The sequence below is a fragment of the Falco punctatus genome (assembly GCF_963210335.1).
Source record: "Falco punctatus genome assembly, chromosome: 6".
Taxonomy (NCBI): domain Eukaryota; kingdom Metazoa; phylum Chordata; class Aves; order Falconiformes; family Falconidae; genus Falco; species Falco punctatus.
In genome coordinates this window covers 90,953,285-90,978,636 of record NC_137585.1, presented here as the reverse complement: position 1 = coordinate 90,978,636, position 25,352 = coordinate 90,953,285, and the positions used below count along the sequence as shown (strand labels likewise).

The 25,352-nt window shown below is 39.2% G+C and overlaps 1 protein-coding gene and 1 long non-coding RNA gene across 2 annotated transcripts in view; both read left to right on the top strand.

Annotated features, from left to right (window-relative positions):
• LOC308065643 overlaps nt 1–25,267 on the top strand; it is a 30,207-nt gene extending 4,940 nt beyond the window's left edge. The window contains exon 2 of the long non-coding RNA XR_013928864.1: nt 27–25,267. This is a non-coding gene — a long non-coding RNA (uncharacterized lncRNA). The remainder of the gene's footprint in view (nt 1–26) is intronic.
• The window catches only part of KIF21A (kinesin family member 21A), a 91,014-nt gene that overhangs the window by 5,754 nt on the left and 59,908 nt on the right, over nt 1–25,352 (top strand). The gene's annotated exons all lie outside the window — the stretch shown is intronic.

Sequence of the window (25,352 nt, the reverse complement as noted above, 5' to 3'; positions counted from 1 at the left end):
AAATAATGATCATTAATGAAGCTCAGCAGTCTATCAGTATGCAAGTACACCCCACCAAAGGAGAAAAAAAAAAAGTTCAACAGCATTACATAGTAACTTTTTTGGGACATGTTAGGTGTTGGGAAATGCCTCTTCTGGAGAGAGAGTCTGTTAGTGGAAAGCTACAAAAGAGATCTTGTTTTTGAAAAGCTCATGTTACACATCTTTTGTTAGTTTTGATGTTTCTCTTTGCTCCCTGACTTAAACAAACATTCCCTTGTCCTCCACTGAAACTTTACTCTACCCCATCCATATGTTTTGCATTTTAGCTGGGGGGGGGGAAAAAACCCCAAGACACGACGCCATCTGCTGCTGAATTAATTCTGGTTTCATCATCTCGGACTTGATCATCCATAACTGATATTGCTTGGAGCAGGCTGTAATCTGCGATCTTGCTTTCTAGGAAGTAAACTTCCGTTTCCACCACTCCTGTGATGTAAACACAAACCTCATTCTTTGATTGAGGGGAAAGAAACCCTAGCTGGACTCTTCCCTTGACATCATATATTCCTTGCCAGAAGATGGATATGTCTTGAATTTAGAGGAAGAAAAAAAGCAATGAGTGGTGTGCATGAATAGCTTGTGGGTGAACTGGCATTTCCCAAAGCTTGTAGAAGACTTGGGAGCTTACTTTGCCTTGAAAATCCATGAAGTTAGTCACCAATTTACACTTAATGGTATTTTCTTTACTATTTATGCTCTGTGAAGAGTTAGGATTTATATTGTTGGCCTAGACATTCCTTTATTACAGAACTCAAGGTTTCATGTTTTCAGTTTTTCTGTGTGATTTCTGTAAATTCTTCTACAATATTTGAATAGCCCTTGTGCTTGGGATCAATTTTTCTTCTTCCTGCTTTCCTTTTATTTGCTTTAAGCATCTTGAGATCACCGTTGCTGCCAACTCAGAGATGACTGCTGGAATTCTTGCTTTCATGTTCTATTGCCGGATTACTGCTGGGGAAATAAAGCTATTTGAGGTGCATTTTATTCTGTTAAAGGAAAAGATTCAGTATCCTGCTGTGTATGCGGCTGCTGGAGCAGAGAATTTTTTGTTATGCTGATAGTCCCATGTAAAATACTTGCAAGGAGTTAAAAGTGTCGTTTGAACTGGTGAACAAGAAAGTTTAATTAGGAATCAAACCAGATCTGAACAAGTCCAGCAAGAGTAACTACATGAGTTGTGCATTTTTCTTGTGCATTCTTCCTCTTTTGTTCTAAAATTGTTTTAAGTCTTTGTGCATTTTCTTCCCATCCCTCCTCCTTTTTTGTAGTTCTCCTTTTTTATTTCTGTTTTTCCCTGGTGAAACTTTTCTGGAATGAGTATAGACATATGTGACTCCAGTATGACTGAAGGGAGAATTGCCGCCTTAATTTTCAAACATGTTCTTATGATTGACATGTTTACCATAGCAACAAGATGCAAATGGAAAATGGTGAAAGGATTTTAAGGTCAGTATCACAGTGAATTTGATTTGTAGAGAAGGTCTGTTCAGTATATATTTTTAAATGTTAAAAACTGCTGATTTGGAGTTAATGATTGATTAGCATAAAATATTTCCTGAGTAGACTGTATGGAAACAGGAGTGAGGAGGGGTTACTGTCTGGTCCCTTATTTTTGTTAGCATCCTCAACAGATTTGGTTTCCATATTCCACTGCTGGAATAATTAATTTTTGTTAAATAACTTTTTTTTTAACTGGCTGACATGTTAGGCTTGCTGTCTAGGACAATGCACCCTTTAAGCATCTTTAGGTCTCTAACTTTACCTAACAAAAAATAATGGCATATTCCTTGACCCTGTTTACTGTTAAGTTTCAACACAGAAAATGGAGAGCAACAAAACCTTAGTAAAAGGCTATGATGTTATTGTTCTACTACACGCAGCAATTTGTATGAATTCAAGTTGAATAGCGCATTTCCATTGTTTGATTAAGAAATGGATTAGAGCACTTGTTGTCTGGGTAATTTTTGATGTCTCACTGTTGGTACTTGCATTCGTGCTGTTACAGGAACTGTGTAGTTCAGCTGGTTAGCAAATACCTAACTCTTTGCAGGATGTATTAGATTTAATGTAGATTCTTCATACTTGCTCTTAAATACTCCAGGTTTACTGAAATGCTTTCTCTTGTATATTGTAGCTTTTGAAGGGCACTTATTTTCCCTTTCATTTATGTTCAATCTAATCCTTTAAAAACATGAATGAAACATGATTCTCAAGGTGGAGAAGAGTTAAGGACTATAGCATGGCGATTCAACTACCGTAACGGAACACACGGAAGGTTATAGCTAGTAGGACTGGACAGAAAATATTTTTCTTTCATGAGACATCTCAAAGTCTGACACCTTTATCTTTTTCTGCCCTGGTTTCTTTTGATAATGGAAGAGTTTGATCAAACAAGCTTAATTGTTTACCTAGTCTGATCTCATCTGGGGTCTCGAATAAAGGTCTTTCACATCTTGGATCAGTGCTCCAACCACTTGGTTATTGTCTTTGTTTAAGCCTGTGTATTTTCTCATTATTTTCATTGACTGTATTTTCCCTCCCATTCCTAATCATGTTAGTTGCCTCTTGCTTAATACTATAAAATTAAGTGGGCATCTTAGTCTGGAAAGCTATATAGCTGTGGCATATTAACGTCTGTCGGGAGACTGTATTGAAGTATGTGACTTGTTAGCAATGCTGATTAAAATGTTATGTGAGTCATCCGCAATAGTGAGACTGCATCTTCTTGGAAAAAATGGTAAGAAGGTAGACTGACTTAAGGCATCTGTTTATGTAATTTATTCAAAGTATTGAAAATTGAGAAGTTACCTATCTAATTAACTTTGTTTTTCAAAGCCAGTAATTCTTAGCATTCATTTTGTTGGATGAGTCTCCCCTTAAGCATGCGACTGATTGGGAGATGAGTCCAGAGACCTTTGTGTCACCCTGAGTAGCTACTTATCCCAAAAACTTGGAGTTACTGATCTCTCTCTCAATAGTATTGATTAAATATATTTGCCAACTGCAGCAGTGCCTCTTAGTCTGTGCTTGATCTTAGGACAGAGTCTGTCTCCGTCCCCACCCTGTGAGGATATGAGAGGGCTATGAGTGTAGGTAGTGAGTCTTGTTGACTTTTTTAAATGTTGCTCTGCCGCTTTTCCCTCCCCATGCTCCACTGGCACTTTGTGTACAGTCATCTCAGAATTATTACATAATTCTCCTGTTCTGAAGGTCCTCAGGCCAAAGATATAGCTTGAAAGTATAGTAAACACTTATGGTATGATATAAATTATAGATGATGCAGTATCGTGAGAAAAACAACTGCTACTAAAACACCAGTTAATCATAATCAGAGTTAACCTCCTATGAAAAAATATTACAATTAAAAATTCTGTTTTGCTAGTGTGTATGTGGCTTTGTTTCTCCCTCCTCCCACCGCTTGTTTCTATGTGAAGGGAAAAAAATTATGCCTGTACCCCAGACACTTTGATCTGTAGGAAATAGCTGACTACTCATTTTTTTTACCTGCCAAGCAAACCATACATTGCTTCAGTTGTTGCTCTACAGAAGTTGTCCAGGTAAGGTTTATTTCACCCCCTGGTCTCAATCGCATTCCTTTTTGAAGTCTGGTCTTTAATTTTAAGTACATATGAAATCATTATTTTTAGACTCTGGCTCTGTAATGTGATCACTTAGAATTTTTCTTAAAAATCCTAACATGTATACGTATTACTTTGCAGACTAGGGATATTGATACCATCTAAACATCTGTATTTTCTTTTGCTGTTTACAATCGTATTGTGCATGTGAATAACTGATATCTTTGGGAAAGGTTGATTTGTTTTGAGCTGACTGTTTGAAACACAATAAAGACCAGAAATGTCTTTTCATGTTGGTTTAAGAGGGAGTAAACATCTGAATATATATTTTTCTAGTCAAGATAGAAAAGAGGAGAATTCTGCTTTTAACAATGTTTGAAGAGGTAGCAGGTCAGGGAGAAGGCCACCTGTTCAATCTGTGTCACTTGGAATGCAGCTTATGCTTCTGTCTAGTCTAATCAGTCAGCCCATCACTCAGGAACAATAAAATTGCCATTTTGATCTTCACTGGTAGAATTCTGAGTTCAGCAAAAGTGGATTAGTGTTCAGTGTGCTCTAAAAATGAGATGTGAGCTAGGGCTGAACTGGTATTGACAGTTAAACTATTTGACAATTAAACATCAGTATAATTAAATGCTGCTGCTTTTTCTTTTGTACTCCCAAAAAGCTTCAGACTGTAGGGTTTTGCTTGGGTTTTTTTCTTGCTTGTTTGTTTTCCTTTTGTGGGCTTATTGTTTGTTTTTTTCATTCTTTCTTTCCCACACAGTCTCCAAAGTGATCTACATTGACTGGTCATCTCGTCAACCCACTGTCTTGGTTCTGCATTTTAAGGTGTAGCTGTGGATATATTTAATTATCATTGTTATCACAGCTTTTGAGGAACAGATGGACTTGTCATTGTTCTCTAAATGTCAACAAGTAAAGTCTTGGTAGGCCCCAAAGAGGAAGAAATGTTGTACAGCTGAGAGCTTCAGATGAAAGTGCTTTGTTCTGTGCTTGCAGCCCTAAAAGCAGGGCTGGTCCATGCCAGACCAATGCTTCTGTTGATTTTTAATTCTCGTGGCTGCTGAGATGTTTCTTTGGGAAGAGGGGACTCGCATAAAATGGCATTGGCTTACATCTTGGATGATACTTGACTGAAAATAAAGGGCTGGTGCACTCTCTGCTGCTACTGTAGGCAAGAATTCCAGTGTTTATGAATAACAAGTGAAAAATAAGCATGGAACAGCAGTGTTGTATGATGGCAAAAGATGGTGATCAACATATCGGAGTTTTTTGTGAGGTGGAAAGTAATCCATACCCTTTGTTCACTACTGCTGATGTCTCGTGTTAGGTTTTGGGTGCTGCAGTTCAAGAAAAATGTGGCTTAACTGAGGGGAATTGAAAAGAGAAGGGGAATTACTGTCTAGAAAACATGACCAGTTCCATAGTGTGAGATATGAGCAGTGAAGATTGCTAAGAAATATGACTTAAAATACTTTGACTCAAATTCAAAGCAGAAGGGAATCAGTTGTTCTTCATGTTGAAGGTGAAGTGGATAGAAGGCTTAAATTACAGTAAGGAAAGTAAGTGATAGAAAATATTTTTCTATTGTAAGAATGGATGTCTTGGAACAATTTGTTTGTGGAAATGTGGAATTGCCCATGTAAGAGACTTTTAAAAACAGTTCAAACCGGTAACTGCTGGGAACATTTTGGGTGTTGATATTACCTTGGTCTGGAAAGATAGAGTGGGTGAATAAACTATGACCTTTCTAGCTCTTTTCCATCCCAATTGTCTGTATTTCTGTGAAGCTGTGTGTCAAGTGCCAGGACCTGAATTCAGCACAGCTGAACGATCCCATTCAGATGTCAGAATATGTTTACAGGGGTGTGACAACACCCACATGAACAATAAAAGCCTTACAGATTTGGAAGTGTAAGCTCAGACTAATTCAAGTTTGAAGGGATCTCAGGAGGTCATCTGATCCAACCTCCTGCTCAAAGCAGGGTCAAAACTAAATTAAGGTGAAGTTGCTCAAGGCTCTGTCAAGTTTGGTCTTGGAAAAACCTCTGGGGATGGAAATTCCTCAGTCTCTCTGGGCAGCCAATACTTGACTGTCCTAATGGGCAATTTTTTTTCTGTGTACCAAGTTAGGAAATCTCTTGCTTTGGTTTATGACCGTTGCCTCTTTTCCTCCTGATGTGAACTGAGGTTCGCTATAAGGAGCTTGGGTCTGCCATCTTGGTGATCTTCTGTATTAGAAGAGAGCAGGCAGGGCCTAAAAGCTGGGAAGATATTGTAAGAGCTCTGTGCTTACGATCTATTGGAAAGGGTAAGACACAGGTGCAGCCTTTTCTCCAGATGAGTTCTGAATATGATAGAGCAGCTTCTTGTGGGACTGCCGGTCATCCAGTGGTGCTGGTGATACGGCTGCTCTTAAGAGGTAGTGTGCTGTAAACATACACAGCACAGAGTACTGGAGGCTTTTGTTTGTTTGCATGGTTTCTGTATTCTTTCTGTTCTGAAGTCTGTTCTCTCCCCTCATCCAACCCTTCTCTACCTGTCTTAAAGGCTGTTTCATGGTAGATGTGATATTGCTGCTGTGAAGGCATTTGGAGCGTGATTCAGCTATGGGTAACAACCTGCTTTTGTCTCCTTCCAGCAGGAATACGTGGCGGTCACCTTCTGGCTGCATTTACTCTGCCACAGTTTAAGCTCACTTATTCTTCTGGCCAAGCTGACTAATGAGAGTAATTAACCTCCATCACTGTTTAATATTTCTTTGATTTTCAGATGTTCATGCTCTCCTCAGCCATCTCATAGAATAATTGTGTCTGTTTCCCTGTCCCTGGCTGTGACAGTTCACATCTCATTCTTTCAGTTCTTCTGGCTTGTTCAAACGATCTTCTGTAAGGCAGAAAGAAACGCATACAGCAGTGGTTTATCGCATGAAGCATGTGATGGGCTGTATTCACAAAACTAAAGCATCAGTTACTTATATGAGTCTTTGGAAATATAACTTCTGCATTATCAGTTTTTGTGTTGTCTATGAAAAATGGATTTTAAAGTTTGATTTATTTGAGTTTGTGTGTTCATATAATGTGTGTGGAGCACTGGGCGAAGTTAACATTCAGCTTGGTTTGTATTGTTGGATGTCCGCCTAGTATTTGTAAGAGTTGTCTGGTTAAAGTTCAACCTGTATAAAACAGAGGAATGTATTGGTAGACTGAGGGAAGTGCTTTGAAGTTCATGGTAGCTGCACCTCTTGGAGATACATGCTTCTGGTTTCTTGTATTGCAGCTAGGAAATGCTATCGACTTCCAAGTTTTATGGGATATGTCAAGGAAACCTGACTAATTGTGGTCTAGCCAGTCTATGCATTTTTCATATTACGATTAAACTTTTGTGCGAGGCTATATGTTTAGCCAAGGAATATCCAGTGAGGCAGAATGCTTGTAATGTACTGCACTGTTTTAGTGAAAATTACTCTCCTATTTTTGCTGCCTCCTTGGTATAGAGGGGGGATGGTCATTCCAGCCCAGCAATGTGTGTGAGAGGTCCTCTCCTTTGCTCAGAAGTTACATGAATTGTCATTGTGGTGTTTTCTGTTCTGATAATAAAAAATAAACTGACTGTTAACCCACTTTTTGGTCAAAATAGTGACAGTGTATTTAGTGTATAACTGCATTAAATGTTTTATGATAGTAACTGTATTTCAAATGCCAAATATGTAAACTTGGGTTTGGGTCATGTTTGCTCTGTTCTGTAGATCTTAGGGGTTTTGGTTTGGTTCTTCATTTTCAGCTAATAATGTATTAGTCATTTAGTTGTCTCGTGTTTTGGCAAGATCTGACTCCTGTTTCTGAATGTCAGATCCTTCAGAATGGTTTTGAATATTTGAATATCACTCACAGCTGATCAGTTTAAGGCATGATTTTAAGCTATGCTGTAACCCAGGGTTTTGGGTATTAATGCATTCAACACATTGTGAGACCTTTTCCCTCTGAGTCACTTTGCTTTTAAAGTGCAATGTATAAATTAGATTATCAAGGCTTATTTTCCTTATCTGTTTGTCTTTTGAGGCTAAGCTCCATCTCTGGAAATCTTTAAAGTAGATGAGGTAAACACCAGAAGGAAAACTGCTAGCCTAAAATGACCACATGGATATATTAATATTTGAGCACTAGTGTTGGTTGATGTAAAGTGATACTGGGTGGATAACTTAAGGTACTACTGAAAGATTTTTGCCTTTAAGGGGTCTTTCTCTGCTGCAGCTGTTATCAGTACTGGAAACTCTGTTTTTATACTACTGTCTGTTGGGATGTGTGATGCCATATAGCCTGTGTACACCAATGTCCTCACTGTTGTGTGCTAGTATAAGCAAATGCCTGGTTAGGGGACAATGGCCACCTCTCTACGAAAGCTGGAAATAATTAAATAAACGGTGTGACTTGTTTTAGGTATTTTTCTTCAGTACAGGGTTGAGCTACAAATTCTTGGACATCTGCTGCTGTTTAGAGGGTCAGCTCTGGTGTTGGAGTATCAATGACCCTGCCTTCTGAGCGTTTGTTCAGTATTTAATGTGCTGGGAAGACTCCTGTTGGAAGTAGCTGAGAAATTTTGTTCCCAAAGGAAATGGACTTTCTCTTCTTTCTCTTTCTTCCCTCCAGATAGGTAGGAATGACAAGAGGGTGCAGAGCCACGTACCTTCCAGTTTTATTGTGAACTCTGAAAGGTTCAAGGACAGCCAGAGCTTTTTTCTTTTCTTCTAATCCAAAAATCTTTCTGGATATCCTTATTATGTGCCATTACATACTGGATTTGTTCAGCTCGCTGTGCTTGTGACTGATGCAAAAATCACAGGAGAGCTACAGATTGTACAAGGACCTCTCATGAGGTGTAGGGTTTTGTTTTATAAAAAAGAAAATAAATTATTTTTGTCAGGTTTATCTGACTTGTTTGAGTCCTAGCGTAGTTAGTTTACTTTAAAATGTTAGGTGACAAAGGACTTAAAATATCAGACTTTGTCTTTAACAAAAAGCCAGGGTTCCAGCAAGAATTGCCAGTGGTACTGAAGCTAGCAGCTCCTGCTGTGATGGCAAATTGTGAGTGTCACTGCTGTACTATTTTCCAGCTGCTGCGTTCTTTGTGTTGCTCCATTTTTGCTGCCTTTGCAAGACCCTTCTGCCAACACTTCTGCTATAGATTAGAGATCAACCATCTACATGTGCTGCTTTGCAATGACTACCTGGGAACACAAGACTGAAGACTTGTTACTCTTAACTGAAAACTGTTTGTGACACCTCCACATTAGGAGGGTGATGGGTACTATAGAAAAGGCACAAGAGATTGTGTACAATTTTTTTTCTGTTCAGATGTTGATAAGATTATTTGACATATTGTGTAAGCTAGTCAACTGGATTTGATAGAGAATCCAATTATGTGGTTAGTTAAAAACATGATTGTGTGTGAAGTGCAACCAGTCCTGACCTCAAACTCCAAGCAGCAGGGAAATCCTCTCCTTTCATTAGTTCCAAGAAATCCCATTTGCTGTCCTGAATCTGTCGCTCACTTATAGTTTCAGTTTGTCTTGTTCCCATTCTTCAGCCACTGGTTCTGAATTCAGTGGTCTAGAAATGGTTAACTCTAAATATAGTTGGGAAATAAGCTATTTGTAGTTTCCTATGGGCCTTTCTAATTACTCATCTGATGAGGCTTACATAAGGGCTGCATTGCAGTTGCACTTTATTTGACAGAGTTCTGTATTTCTCTGTAAACTAAAGTCAAGTGATAAGGCATGGACAAGCAAAGTCTATAGTTGAAACCAGGGGAAAACAAAGTCTTCTGGGAGGATCTTAAGGTGGTATTATTGCTTAACTGTCATGTTTCCTTAATAAAAATAAAAAGAAACAAAAGAAACCTCCCTGATGGTATAAGAACTGAAAGCCTTCATTGCTGTCGTTCATTGTTCCTTGCTTTAGCATTTCTTTGTATTCAGTGGTGAAATTTAGTTTAATATTACAGTTAAAATTTTGTGTAGCATGAGTTAGCAAAATATTAGAATTTAAAACAGCACAGAAATTTTTCTCTTTAGCTTTGACACTGAAATGGTAAAAGCAGACTGTCTTGGAAGAATTATAAGAACTTGTTTTGGAGAAATCTGGAAATTGTAGAGAAAATAGATAGTATTGATCTACTAATGCTCTCTTAAGACCTCGCTTAATACTTCCTGGCAATTTATATAGAACACCAGTTAGCTTAAGTTTTGTCTAAATATTAAATTTTTCTTTCTAAACATCTGTTACCTTGGCATATACTGGAATAAAGAACCCTTCTACCTCTTCCCTGCATCCTCAAATGCTGCTTGTAGTGCTAAAGGAAACCTTTTTAAGTGGAAACAAGGTTGGCTGGAACACTAGAGCTTTGTTATTGCTGTATGATGTTGTTGCCTTTTTTTTTTTTTCTTTTTCCCCTCCCCCCTCCCCCCTGCCCCACCACCATGGTTTACTGTGAAAGCAGTGGTAGTATGTGGTTGAAACCGAGTGCAGCCCTGGGGTGGAAGTTGTGTGTCTATAGGTGTGGGAGACAGCTGCCTGGCTCATAGCAGTCGGCAACACAGAGTTCATAGCCTGCATTAACATCCAGTCTTCTGACTTCTTGGTGCTGGTAAGGAAAACAGTCTGAAACAGCTTTAAAGGTATGGATTAATATGTACATATCTGTCTGTAGCTTTTAATAAACATGACCTTTCATGAAAGCTTTATGTGAGCCTTAGCATAAGACCCACCCTGGCCTTTAGGCACTACCAGTATGCCATTACCGCGTTACTGTGTGTGAACTTAACGTTTTCTGTATCCTGGCAAAGTTTATTGTTAGCATGGGTTTTGATCCTGGAAAACCTTGTGTGCACCTCCCTTCATGCACTGTCCTGCTGGTCACATTTAAGCTAAAGGAACTCTTGTCTGATGTTAAGCGCTCAGAGGAATGAGATACTGGGCCACAAGTTTTGTGGCAGGGACCACGATAAAACCATCTCAGTTGGTTTTACTGTAGTCCTAATATGTAAACAGTTACTGTAAGCTTAAAATTCTCAGGCAATTTGAAACAGTTTAGACAGGAGTACTTGTTCTGAAAGCGTCTGTGTTACCCCCTGTGCATGAGGGACTATGAACTCCTGTGCAGAAAAACCGCAAGTGATTTGCATTGATGATTTCTGACAGCAGCTGGGAAATACCCGATTTAGAAGTATTATGTGCCAAGAAGAGCTGATTTAATTCAGTCAAGACAAAGAAGTGGTTTTGGACCCTGGAGAAGCTTGTGAGGACAGACCTTTTTTTCTGTCCCCAAGGAGCTGAAGCCAAGTGTTCAGCAGACAGAAACGAGCCCAGGATCAGGTGTTGCTGCTTTGTGTGTGCTGGAGCTGAGGGAGGCTGGCAGAGCAGTGCCCAGTCTAGCAGCTGTGTGCAGAAGAGAAGGATTGTTCCAGAAGCAGAGCCTCCCATGCCTGTAAATTAAAACTGAGAGAATTGCTTTTAAATTTGTGAGCTACCTTACTGCATAATTCATCTGTTTTAAAAAGTGACTTTGCATTAATAGCTTTGGAGTTCTGGCTGGATTTGTAATCTAATCGGGGAACCTGAGCCCTAATGAAAAACTAAGCCTACAGCTAAACACCAAGCAGAAAGTACTTAGCCTCACTATTATGTCAGTGTAGATATTAATTGTTTAAAGCAGATACAGGTAGCAAGGAAGTATCTAGTTCTTTCTAGATCTTGTTACAGTGTGCATGTCATGAGATTTGTGAACCCGCCAGTTTACATTGTGGTGCATTACCAGGGTGCACTTACTGCATGGATGGACTCTGTCCTAAAGCTAAAATTTTACTGAAATGTACCAGTTTTATTTTTATTAGTGGTAATGTCAAACTGTAGGCTTGCTAGCGCAGTGAGGTCTGCACGCGAGTAGCCGTTAAACCAGGCGAGTGACTGTATTTCCACAGTGATTTCCACACTCAATTCGTTCAGCCTAGCCAACAGGGACTTTCAACCTGCCTGGAGTGGAAGCTCGGCTGTTAGCAAATCAAGCAGCCTTTTCTATTTTATATGTTCTGAAAAGTCAAGAATATGAAATCAGTCCATACTTCTCTAATGAGGTAGCAGAGCATGCTCTTTCACTTTCTGTTAGGTTAAAATCTCCAGTGATATGTTGGATATTATAGTCAATAAGTTATTTGGATATTTTTAACTCTTAATGGAGAACTAGTAGAATTAATATTGAAGTATCACATCTTTAGTCAGGTGATAAGCATCAATCAATCAGTTTTTAAATGTTATCTTTGAATTATGGAGAAACATACTAGAGAATGTCTTCTTCACGTAGAGGATGTTGTTCTCTGCTGGCAGTGGGGAAACTTCATGTGGAAGAAGCCATAGTGGCTGCAGCTTTTTGCCTAATGTAGATATCTTTGCCCAAATCAAACAAATAAGAAGTTGAAATATTCCAGTTATTCATATATTTAACAAAACGTGAAAGTGTTTAGAAGAAGTTTCTGGTTTATCAGCCAGAAAGTTATTTTCTATGCACTATCCATCTTTAGACAGAGGTCTTAATTTTAATCAAATTCCCAATTTTCTGCCAGAACTGTTTTATTAAATAAGCTTTTGGTCGTGGTAGTTTCTTGCTCTTCTTCAGGGTATGTGGGTGTATGCTATAAGTGTTCTGTGAGAACTGAAGCTGTATAAATGAAGACAACTGGATTTGTCTTAGAGAAGCTACGACGCTGCACTTATGTGGTAGCCCTCTGTATGTATTGTCATGTATGTCCTTCTGTATTACTTCCCGTGGTCTGGATAAAAGGCTGAGGATGTGAAATGGTGGCAGCTCTGCCCTTGGTGCAGATGTTATTGCAGTGGAGATCTCCCTTCTTGCTAGCCTTGGAATGCGAATTTGTGTGGAAAATGGCTTTTCTGTGGAGTTCCAGATTCCAGTGTATTTCTTGCACAGATGTTGTGAGGCCCTGATATAGTCTTTACAGCAGTACCAAACCTGTTTCACTAGTCATCTGTGACCAGTTCCTTTCTTTTGACTTTCCTTGTTATTTAAACTCCAGTTATTTCAGCTTTCCACTGGTATTTTCCATATAAATGCTAAATAGTCTCCGATTAACAAAAATGTTCTTTTTTTCCTGTCCCCTCTGTACTACATATCTGAAAACCAGCCTAGGGCTAGCAGGAGAGAAGATGATGGCCTATAGATAATCCAACCAGGTTGAAACTGCATGGGAAGTGTACTTAGAATCAATACCAAGAGACTTTCAAACACCTCAACTGTTGGCAGGAATTGGAGAATGGAGGGGTGGGATGTTTGGGGACTGTCAGTTTGTATTTATCCAAAATGCATGCTTGCAACAAAAGCATCCAGAAACATACTCAGCCATTCTCCAAATTGATTGCTTAGTGTGGAAAAATGCTACCTACTGAATTTCTAGAACAGTTTCCTGAATTGCCCTGACGTAACTTTTTGGAGGCTTTCTTGTAAAGCATCATCTGAAGCCAAGAAAGAGCAGCAAGGTGGTCAGGTCTTCACAGGGCAGCTGAATACAGTCACTGCATAGGAACATAAGGATGGAAAATAACCTTTAATGTTTGGTGCTGTTGCTGCTAACGCAGATGTTTTTACAGCCTTGCAAATAGGATGAATAGACATGGAGGAAAGAATTAAAATTGGGGATTGACATTCAGACATATAAAAATGTGTAGCTGAACCAGGAGGGCTGCATAAGGTAGGTAATATTGCTCCTTCCTGTTTTGCAAGTTTTAAAACAGATAGTACTAAATAAAGCAAGTGGGTTGTTTTCCCTTACTGCACAGTTGGGATTTAGCAGCTCAGAGCTTTCACTCACTGCTTGAACAGTCTACCTTCTGTTTTGAAACAGAGCAACTTCTGTTCATTAGAAACAGTCAACAATAAATATGAAGAAATTTTCTGCCGTTTGCTTTGGAACTTGGTGGATGGGTGTTATGGATACAACATGCTTTTTTTTTTTTTTAACAAGGAGTGGCAGAAAAAGAAAATTCATACAGCAGTTTTTGTTTCAAGAATGTTGCACTGGAAGTTAACAGAGTGAAGGCACTATTCAGAGCAGATTACTGAAACAGTTTTTAGCTGTCTTGTCCCATTGTAAAGTGTCTGGTTGTTATTTTAGTAGTGTTAATAAAGCAGTCATTTCAGTAATTATTAATGCCAGCATGTAATTTTCTTTTAACTGACCTGATCCTCCTTTTCTTGTGTTGTGTTTATTTAACACATTAATTACTTGGTAATTAATTACCCAAGTAATTACTTGGGAAGTGGCTCATAGCTTTAGCTATAAGATGTTGGTACTTTTGTGTTTGTGTTGAGTTGGTAAAATATAATTCTTGGACCTGTAGCTCATAAGTGTAAAGTAACCAATGGCCCTAGACTTGAGAATATATAAATAGGAAGATAAATTCTCTGTATGGAGATGAAAGAAATTATAACAGTTTTCAGAGCTACAGTACTTTTGGCATGAATGTGTAGTGATTTCTGGACAGGTAGGTGGGTGGCTGTGAAAAGGGAAGGGGAATCTGAGTAAGGGAGGCAGTAATTGAGAGTTCTTTGCTGCAGACACAGGGAAACCTTTTAACTTTGTAAAATAATAGAGTAGTTCTTTTTAAAAGTTGGGCTATTTTGAAGAAGTAGTGAACTTCTGGAATAGGCATACATCTAACTTAAGAGGAAGAAATTGGATGAAGCCTCGCGTTTGTATGACTGACAGTTTTGTGGTCATCTGGATAATATTGCATTACATCAGTTTATTTTCTCTCCCATTCAAAAAGTTATTTTTCTGTAGTGAATAATTGTTTTGTTTACCTACTTCTGAATACACTTGTGGTACTTATTCTTGATTTCCTTAAAGTTGTTGCTAAGTTAGAATGTGAGGAAGTTCTTAAATGTATGTACTTTTGCAATATTTCACTTAATTGCGTGTAACTTTCTTTTAAATTTGTCCCTTTGGCTTTACAGATGAAACAGATTTTTTTTTTTTTTTGTGTGTGTGTGGTGGGGATGTGCAGGAATAGTGCCATTGCTCTGCCAGTAGGAGTGTTCAGCTTTTGAACCAGAAAGCCACTGTTAATTCTGTGCCTTTAATTGAAAATATTATGTGGGCATTATTAGTTCATTCGTTGGTGTACTGTGATGCTGTGGGCTATTGTTTTTGAAAGCAACTGTCTTGCAAAACTGTTTTTACTAAAGTTTGACTCTGATAATCTTACAGTAGTTACAAGTGTGCTTTACAAAGACTTGATACCATCCACGTTTGTGTTGAGTGGTGTACTTCGTATGGGCTTGATGGTTTTGGATGTGTTAGGCTGATTGGGCCCTGGTTTACAAGAGATACCTGAATTACCTCAAAATCCCTGAACTCTAAGTGTGACAGAGTTTAGGTTTGCAGGTACTCAGACTATGGTTTTGTGGGTTTTTTTTGTGTTTTTGTTTGTTTGTTTTGTTTTTGTGAGTTTTTCTTTCCCCCTTTTCACCCTTACACCTAAATAAATGTTATTCTGTAGCTTGGCAAAGCAGCAATGACTACAGTATTTTGGGGGGTTGGATAGTCTCTATTCACTGCATTACTTTTGACAATACTGTTTTATTTCAGCTGAATTCTGGCACTAAAATTTCTGGAAACATTATAATGACTCATTACTGGGCTGCTGGGCTGTGCATTCTTAACAAGCTTTCCTTAAACACTCTTCTGATTAAATTTTTTCATCTTAAGTTGCATGTAATGACATTTGTTTAGCAGATTTAATCTCTTAAGTCTTCAGTCATACAGTAGAAAGATGCTACAGAAAGTGTATTCCTTTTCCTCACACTGCCCTAATTACATAATTAATACCAGGCTCTGGTAAGCTTTACCAGTGGTGTGACTCAGCCACTCCTTACAGCTATGTGCTCCAGAGCAGGAATGAAGGCTGCTAACTTACATGTTAAAGCTAAATTTTGGAGGGGAAAAATCATAATTTGCAAAAGAATTACAGGGTGCCATTCTCACTGTTTTTGTATATAGAATTGCTTTCTTTATGAATCGTTATCCACAGAAAGATAAACTGATTGCCTGTTTGGCCACTCAGTATCCATGAGCATGGTAGCTGTAGACACAGGACTGCACTGGGGATTCACCAAAAGGCCTTTCTTTCCTCTTTCCTTTTGAATTTGTGACCTTTATGTTCCTTAAGCAGTGTGACTGTCAGGTGCTATTAGCATAAATTTTTCATAATAGTAGTCTTTACTAGTCTTCAGTATTGTCAGTGCTAGTGAATGATGTGAAACACCACCAGTGACATGAAGATGGTGTTTCATATTTCTATGCATGATCTTATCAGTCATAAAAGCAAAAACATATTTTTCAGTAGAAACCATAAACTTACAAGAAGCAAGTGCACTTGTCTGAAAGAGACAGGTTTAATGTGCAGTTTAAGGCAGTCCTTCTGTCCTTAACTTGAGTTTTGGATATTTGATTTGGTACATAAATATATCCAGAGCACAGCCATCAAATTGCAGACTAGCTGAACCCTCTGGGAGCCTACAGTTTTGGTGACATGTGGCTGTCATCCAAACCCAGAGCCACAGAGGGCTCTGCTTCCTTGTGGTAAATTTTTAGGTTACATATTTCTGTTGTTCCTGCATTTCCTATGTTGGGTCTGAAGGCATTTCTTTGATTTCTGGCAAGCCTTTGGAGATGTTAGGTTTCCCACACCACCTGGGGAGGGGACCTGCCCTTCACGCCTGAACCAGGTCTGTTGTTCTAATGACTGTAGGGTGATATCCAGAAGTGCACTGTAAGCAGAGTAATAAGCTGAAAGTGTACAGAGGATTTTCTAAAAGATTAGAAGGTGCCTCTTCAAAATAGCAACTGAAATGAGCTAGCACCTTCTGGAGTTGCTTTTTGTTTTTTTTTTTTTTTTTTTTTGAAAGGTGAAAGAGGTTCCCAGGGATTATGTCTTCAGGGTTAATCCTTATGGGAGTAGCTGCCTTCGAGAGACTTGACTTTATTTCAGTGTGTGTCTGCATACTTGGTACATCGTGGTGTCCAGACCTTGAACTAATACCGACCATGCTAGTACTACAGCTGAGCACTGTGCTCCACTGTGCTGTAACAGCAGAATATTACTTATGCTTCTTACTCTCTAAAATTACTTGCTCATGCTCCCTGATGAGGAGAGGCAGTTGCTCAGGCTAATTAGCTATGTAGAGATCAGGTGTCTGTAGTCCCTTTCAGCACTGCGGTGTAAATGATTTGTGATTGCTGGGACCATCTATTTTGCCACTTTATTACATGATATGGGTGTGCCTGCATTCTTCTGTGGTATTAAATTAATTTTGAACTTTAGTTTTAGGAAGGCCTAACTCCTTGTTTCATGTCTTGCTAATAAAGCACAAATACTTCAAGTCTTTATTCATAAATTAAACTTTACTGCAATTGCGTAGATCTCATTTTCTCCAAAAATAGTGTTGTTTCTCTTCTAGCTTTCTGAGAGTGGTGAGACATAACACTAAAAATGTTCATAAAAAACCCCAAGACAAGTAACATAGTAGAAGAATTTTTTAAAAATCTGCTTGCCTTAGAAGTGTCATTCCCAATATCAGTTTAGATCTACTCAAACTGCACTTGGATTTGGAGGTGTGCCAGTTCTGTGCTTGGCAGGCATGTGGAAGCTTATGGTAGTACTGCTTTTCCATTGCAGCTGACCTTGTCTTGAACTAGAAATAATCAAGGCCTGCACAAATCCTGCAACAGTCCCCCCTTCTCTCTCTCAAAAGTCAAATTGTTCTCGAAAGCTGTGGATTTCTTAGCTCACTAGAGAGTAAATTAGTCCATGAGAAATCACAAGGAGGTCTAGATGAAAGCATTCATTCATGTTATAAGGAAAGATGCTGGAAGTCTTCTAGATCTACTGGAAGATCTTTTAGCCTTTCTGTGAGAGGTAGGGATGAGGAAGGGAGCATGTAGGGCAGCATGGTGTCTGTGTGAGGGCAGACTTGGGCCTTTCCCCATGTTTTCTTTTCTTGGCAAAAGCACAGGACCGTGCCTGTCAGTGTGAGGATGCCATCTGCATGGCACAGCCTGCTAGGCTGTCACAGAATTGCACGAGAGCTAAACTGAAATCAGACTGCTAAACTGTTTTCTGGCTAGCCGTAGTGACCGCCTGGAGATGTGCTTATTGTGTGGTGCTTCAGGAACCAAGTGAAAGCAACAGCCTGCAAAGCTGCCTCAGCCTGGCACTGCGAATGTAATCCCCAGCATGACCAGTTAACGGTAGATGAGCTGATCAGACGCAAGCTGCTGAAAAGGGTAATTGTTTTATGAAACTAAATTTGTGTTTAAAAGAAAAATAGCTGAAGAGGTAGAGGTCGAGTGCAGAGGAGGAGAACTGGACAAATCTAGTTACAGCACTGATGCATTTCCTCACTTTAATTCCAGTTTTCAATTTGCTGCCTTCTCATGTGCTAACTGGAATTGACAGTCTGCAGCACTGAAACAAAATACTCTGCATGTATATTTTTTAATAGGAATATTTTTGTTTGCAGTAAAGTGAGTTAGATACTGAAAATGTAGTATCTCAGAGCCCATTTAGTAACTTGGGGACTGATTTTCCTGGATGTTTTAAGCTGAGGGCTGAATAGTTGTGTTTAATGGCTGCATGTGGATTGAAAGGATGCTAACACATTTTTGTCAGTATCTTAATAGGACTTTGGAGTAAAATTGATTACATAAATCCTACTTTATCTTCAGCCACAGTCCTCAATACACTTTTATGTCCAAGAGCTATTTGGGAAGCTTTATTCTCTGATGTCAAACTTGCATCGAGATACATACTTAACCTGCGTGACATTTTCCTGATGTTTAAAGGCAAGCGTTGGTACATGTGCAAAACCTCTGCCTCACTTGTGCTTGCCCAGGGAGCTGGTGTCGGTTTAGGCTGAGTAACGCCTGGACTTTGCCTAGCTTCTGTGGGCTCTGCACACACACAACACCTGCTGGCAGGGCTGAGCTCAGTCTAGACCATGGCAGCCATGGCAACTGGAGAGAAACACTGATGGGAGCGGTGCCCAAACCTTACGTAAAAGCGATTGAGTTACAGTTGCAGCAAGCTAGCGCTCGTTTCCCTGGCTGGGTGACTGGCATGTGCCCATGCCTCTCGCGGGCAAAGCAGGTTCACGGGGTGGGAGCTGACCCACGGCAGGGGGAAAGGTTTGGTGATGTGCTGGGTGGCCAGTTACCACAGCTTGGCTGCTGAGCAGTCTCTTGTGTAATCCACTGTAATTTGCATATCTGTAGTTACATGTCCTGTTTACATCTGAATACCAGTATGTATAATACTAGTGATGGATATCATTAATACAAAATTGTATCATTAACAGAGCTGAATATGAATGATTAAGGCATTCAGAAACTGAGCTATCTTTCTGCAGAAGTAGCACTGTTACCAAGGTATGCTGCATTTGTCTAACGCTTTGTTTGCTTTTTGTTTATAAAGATGGCTTTTATACCATTATTCATTCAATCATTAAAGTCAGTCATGAAGGTTTAGGGTTTTTCTGCCATTGTAGGCATCTGAAATGAATGGATTCCATCCTGAAGGCTGTAAAGGGCTCCTGATAGTACAGTATATTTATGGCTTGCTTGGAGACAACTGCCTAGCTGGCACTTGAAAAGAAAAGCAGAAGACAAACGGCCTGGACTTTACCTATAGTTTACTATAACAGTGTAGGGTGTTATTTTGGCGCTAACCTTGGGAAAGACTGCCGTGTGTTATTATTTGTAGGCATTGGGTTTGAATATAATTTGTATTTTTCTGAAGTGGAATTAAAAAAAAAAAAATTCATTGTGTTATGTCTTCAAAAAGGGTTGGGCTGGAAGTTTGGGTATTGACTTGCGGTACTTTTACTTTTTTAATGAACTATGGGTATGTGTGTATGTTTCTGGAGGGGGGGAAAAAGCAGGTTAAGAGCATACTAAAACTGTTCTCAGACTTCTCGTGCTTGTTTCACTGACCACCAAAAACCTCTTTGGAAATGTTGAGAAAGGCATTACAGAACCACATCTGTACTAAAGGTGCTGAATGGTAGCTCAGCAAATATGAGCACTTTTTAACTTGCCAGTGTTACTTAGCACCACAGGCAGCGGAGGTACAGAGGCCGTTATGCTGAGATCTGCTGGCATAAGAACAAATCCTTAATGGGTGACGATTGCTGGCACAAGCCAGAAGGTTTATTCCTGTGTCCTTATTGCTGTCTTAACAAGAAGCAGACCTGATATTTTTCATATGCCAGCCTTTTTCATATCCTTAAACCTCATTGAGAGGTAAAGAATTAATATACCGATCAGCTAGTTCAGATGAATGCAGTGAGATGCTATAGTTGTGATTTTGTTTGGAGGTGCTCATAATCATAGAAACAAATAAGCTTCCAATGTGTGCTGGCAAAAATACTGAAAAGTTTATGCAGGCAGAAGTATTAAGCGTCTTTGGGATGAAATCTGTTTAGCTTGCTTTACTCACTTCTTGTTGCAAAGGAGTATGTTTAATGGGAGTGGTTTGATGACCGTGAATGTAATGGATTAGAAAGGAGTGGGCATTGTGATGCCAAAGCAAGGGCAGGAAGCTGTTTTCTTTTTTTATGATTTTGGAGAGCATTTGTTTGCTTCCCAGTTTGTACTGCCTGCAACACTTCACTAAATGTTTTATTAGGTGCTTTTGGATTTAATATTTCATATACCCACATGTGAAGCAGAATTGTGCAAAATTTAATAGGCTTAGTGTAATAAGAGAGGAGTATTGGAGAGTCTTAGGTTTACAGGTTGACTTGTTTTCCTGCTCAGCACTGCATGTGCTTTGAGTGATGTTGGAATTCATGCTTTTCTGAGCAAGGTAAAAGCAGTTCTTTCTCCCCTAGCAGAATTTTTAATGGAAAAGGACTTTACATGGGCCTCCATAGTCATCTTTTCCAACGCACAGCTTCTGGCTAGTTATTGCTATCCAAAAGATTAATTGGTGATTTTCCCTCCTCCTCTTTTCCTTCTGTAAAACAGGAGTAATTTGATATTTTGCCCTTTATAGGTTACTTTTAGAAGTTCTAGTTTGCTTATTGTGATTCTGTACAGGTGCTGGGAAGGTATGTGGTAAATATGATAAATACATTTTATTAGAGTAATATTTGCGATACTTCATATGGAGATGTGAAATTCACTGGTCTCATTTTGTTTAGTGTATGAAATGAGATTAAGGGATGGCTCGATCATAGAAGTATGGAGATTGTTGGGGAAAAGTTGGATAGTGGGGAAGAATTAGATAATGGGGATGTTCTTAAATGAACAGTCACAGAGATAAAATTGTTCAGTAGCTGAAAGGGTGTGTGTGTGTATATCTATGTCCTTATGTATCCATATATATATATATAAATATTTAAATCAATGCGACAATTTTCTATCCCTAGAAATAAACCAAGATGGGACACTTTTCAAAGGGATACTATGATATTGTCTATTTTAAACAGGAATCAGTTCTGGGAAGTCTGAGGTCTTGCATAACATGGGGTATTGACCCGATGTTTGCTGTGGTCCCTGAACTGTATTATCTGAGTCTGTTCTATCTGACAATATTTTTAGCAGAGACATTGTGCACCTATTCTACTGAGAGATTAGTTCCAGCACAATAGGGTGCATTACTGTGCCACCACTGGCTATTTTAGCCCTCCCTAATTAGACGGCTTGTCCCAGTGTGCTGAGGCAGAATAGATTTAGGGGATTAAGTTTCATGTGTGTGGCCTGGAGGCTCTGCAAAGTACATGTAAACAAGAGTTGGGTGTGTTCATGCTTTGGAGAGGAGGGAAGGATGTAAGGCAAAATGTTGTTTGGGAAGTTGCCTCATCTAAGGAGATGTGATTGGAAGTAGGTAGAAAATGCCTGTTTGTATACAAATAAGAGAGTAACCTGAAAAACAGGTGGGATGGGGCTGTGTAGAAGACAAAATGGGTCATGTCACATTGGTCCTGGAGAAAAAATCCTAGTGGCAGACTGCCAGGGTGGGAAGTGGGCAAGGAGAGATGACCAAAATGAACCCTTTCACATTTTAAAGTATGGCTGCTGCCCGCTTTGCTGACAGAAGTGAACGTGTTAAGATATGAGAGAGGGAGAGGTTTGACTGGAGAAAAAATCACTTTCCCAATTGATGTGTGGAGTGGCAGAGGAGGAGGTGTTCCTATAGCCCGTGTTGGAACAGAATCTGGCTTGCATGAGGACAATTACTTGCCAGACCACACGTTCTTTGTCAATAGTAAGACTTTTGAGTGCCATGAAGTTCAGGTAATCCACTCACGTTGTTGGTAAGTGGCTGGAAATCAGGTTGAAGGCCTTTATTGCTTACTCATTAAGGTCATCCCATTACCTTGGTGCTAAACTTACTGAGAGAGCTATATAGATTTCAGAGCAAGAAGTATCCCTTGAGCAGACCTCAGGTTGGGTGATGAAGTTCCCTTGCCTGCACATCCTTTTTGGGGAAGGTGTCTTTCAAACCTGATGCAGCTGTGATTTCTCTCAGGTTGCTACCTCCCAACTCCACCACAGAGTGGGACATTGTGTAAAAGCAATTACAAAATGAGCAGGGAGTCTCTTCGAGGTGAAGCTTTGCTGATGTGGCAAGTCTTGCTTTGTTTTACCTTTGTGCTTACGTGCTGGTGAGACACATACTTTTTCTCTTATTGGTGCCTTCAGATTTGGTGTTAAGTTAGGGAGGAAGGACACAATCATCACTGCTGGGTCTCTGGATGCTGTGTTAGAACCTCGGGCTGGTAACTTGACTGAGCTGGTAACCAGCTGTTTAGTAGTGGCACAGATTTGTCAACTCAGCTGATCTTTGGAATGGTGTCTTGCTGTGGCCTGCTGATGGTCACCCGTAATGTACTTGCAGCTTGCTGTTGTGCTGGGTTTTATAGCAGCAGAGTGCTTGGAGCTGCTGCCTGGCTGCGAGGCAGGGAGTTAGCTGGGAGGATTCTCATGGGAAGTCTCCACAGGCCCGCACAGAAACTGCGCACTTTACAGTCCTGTCGTTACTGTAGTAATTATCATGCAAATCAGTGATATTTTAGGCATGCTGGTCCTTTTTGTGGTCGCTCAGAGCCTTTGTTTAATAGTAGAAAGGAGAAAAGTATTTGGCACCTGTTATAATTGCATCAGTTCCTCTGCACAGAAAACTAATTTTGAACTTCTTTAAAGATAGAACGAAAATATATGAAGAAATATTATTTTTTTCTTGAATTGTCAACCTTCATTTTACAAGTTAGTATGAAAAGCCTTTCAGAACTGGGAGGAAGCTGGGTTTTTGGGATGCACAAAAGGTTACTCGAATTTGAATATGTGTTTTCCACCTTGATTTTTAGAAAACGTCTTTCTAGGCTTTCCTGTACTAGAAAAGAATGCAGACAAGTACCTGTGGAGCTTTAGAAGCCATCAGAGTTCACGCTTCTAAGAACAATTGATTGCCTTTGTGCTGTCTGCACCGGATTAGTGAAAGAATGAGGGTGCTTAGTCTGAAAAAGAAGCTTGCCCTCTGACTGACTTCACGGTATTAAAATAAGGCAGGAGAATAACCTACAGAGTTGGCATTTTCTAAATATGAGGTGTTACAGATGGCATGCTACGATGTTTTATTTGGTCAACTTTCCAGTTGTGTAGAATGCTTTTAGGATAGGCATATGATTAAACTGTCTTTGAAGACTTTTTCCCTCTACCTACAAATAAAAGCTATTTAATTAGAAATGTTTAGAAGAAAGTAACTTTATTATGAGCTTCTGTACATATTTGTCAGGATTTGTTTAGTGGACACAGGTGCTAGTGGATTAAGTTGGTTGCTATTGAAGGAGCTATGTAAATCCTGAATTATTTATAGCTTCTCATTTAAAGGAAAAAGCTTATGATAATTATTCTGTTAAGAGACAAGATCTGTGACCTACATCATATGTTTCATGTCCTTAAATGCAAATGCTATTTGTGGAATATTTATCCTTATTTTACGCATCGTATAATCTTTCCTTTAATGATATTTTTCAAAGGTTTGCTTAATTTCTACTCCATACCGTAGGGTATGCTGACAAAGGAGGTACTGTCATCATTAATGAACTTCCCATAAAGGAATTAATGTGCAGAAAACTTCACAAATAAATTATGGTTATTCTCTAGTGTCACACAGGGGGTTATAATGAAACTTTTAGAATAAAAATCCTGAAAAATACTCCTGACAGCAATGCACATCCCTGGATGAAAAATTTGTAATCCGTAGTAAAAAGAAAATATTTCGTGCTCTGGGTCACTTTTTTTACAGGATACTTCTAGCTTGAACTAAAGTATTTATGTGCTGATATAATTTGAGTTAGTCTGTAGCAGTCCACCTAGTTGTTGGAGGCTGGCGCTCTCTGCATCAGCAAGCACTGGCATGGTCTCAGTAGAATCAGTAGGTGCCTTTGGGCCCCTGTGTTTCCATTAGATTTTGGAACAAGCTTGGTGTATTTGGAGTGGAGTGTTTTGGCTTAGTTTCCTCTGAAAGAGGTATAATTTGTGCACACTGGAGCTGCTCTGTGATCCAAACCAACATGTGGTAAGTGAAGATGTCGGGGGAATTTGCTTCAAGACAGCACAGCTATTCCAAACCAAGCACTAATGTAGACATGGCCCTTAAAGCACAGAATATGAAATGAGCATGTGTCTTTAAAGTATACTCTGTGTATACAGATGTTCAGCTTAGACATTGTGTAACTGGAAAGTAGCCACATCGAGGTAAATATAGGTACTTGAAGCTTGATATAAATGGAGAATCTATATAAAACATGAAAAATTCCATATTTTTGTTTGCATGTAGTTGTACTGCTGATATTTTATCACTCTTATAGCCTTTTGTCCCCATCTCTTAAGCTGTGCGCATTTGGGGGTAGAGGGGTTGTTTGTTTCTAAATTTGCTGCTGCTTTGAACTTGGAAACTGTGTAAAAAAAAAAAAAAAAAAAAAGTTCTTGTGAACAAATTATTAGTTAATTACAGCTAGAATACTAGGTTATGTTGGCTAGAGTGTTTCTTCCTGATAGGTAACCATTAAACCAATTGAATTACAAACTTCTACAATCATCTGTAGCCATGGAGCCGGTGCATGAATTCAATTTTGACAAGACTGCAAAAGTATTAAGAATGCGGAGGAATTAATAAAATGATAGACTATAAGAAGTCTGAGATGATTGTATTCTACGAAGTAGTTTGTCAGAAACTGAATGAACTGAAACAAAAGCTGGAATTTGTCTCAGTGGGGAAGTAATTAGGAATGAGACACTCTTACCTTTAGAACTTGTTAGATGCTGTTCTTTCTTTCCTCTGAGGGTGTGCTGCTTCACTGAAACCAAACATTTCACAGAAGTGTTCTGGCTGTGGCGAAGCTCCTTTCGTGCGAAAGCGGAAATGTGAGCCTTCTCCTTGCTGTCTTAGCAAGGAGGCTTTCATTTCACATGACATGCAGGCTTTGGGGGTCCTTCCTCCCAAATTGTGACTTAAACTATCCCACTTTTTTGTCATATTTCTGTTGCTGTTTAAAAAAAAAAATAATTTTCACAGTGAAAGCATGAAGTCTGATAAAACTGGATAACTTGATTTCAAAGTCTGAAATGGCTCATGTAAGTTACTCTTTAGT